The sequence below is a fragment of the Penaeus monodon genome, chromosome 15 (genome assembly GCF_015228065.2).
Source record: "Penaeus monodon isolate SGIC_2016 chromosome 15, NSTDA_Pmon_1, whole genome shotgun sequence".
Classification (NCBI taxonomy): domain Eukaryota; kingdom Metazoa; phylum Arthropoda; class Malacostraca; order Decapoda; family Penaeidae; genus Penaeus; species Penaeus monodon.
The window spans coordinates 1,168,254-1,168,511 of record NC_051400.1 but is presented as its reverse complement, the minus strand read 5'-3'; the positions used below and the strand labels follow the sequence as shown (position 1 = coordinate 1,168,511).

Below are 258 nucleotides of genomic sequence, written 5' to 3'. Positions count from 1 at the left end.
AGCAATAAAATTGTAGAAATTGTAGCCTAATGATTATTACAATAACAAAAAATACAAAACTTGATTGTAAAAATAATAACGATGGTAATGGTGATGCTAACGAAAGAGGAATGACAATGAAATTCACTTTGTAAGTGCGATAAGATTAGTTTGCCTGTGATTACATATGAGAAGATAACAGTTACTTGAAAAATTATATGTATTGAAGTAGAAACAATACAAAAATATATTTATAAGGAGATACAGAATACTCCGACA

General features: G+C 27.1%; 1 protein-coding gene across 2 annotated transcripts in view; it reads left to right on the top strand.

Annotated features, from left to right (window-relative positions):
* LOC119581614 (chitin deacetylase 1-like) overlaps positions 1 to 258 on the top strand; it is a 14,718-nt gene that overhangs the window by 7,912 nt on the left and 6,548 nt on the right. The window lies entirely within an intron of this gene.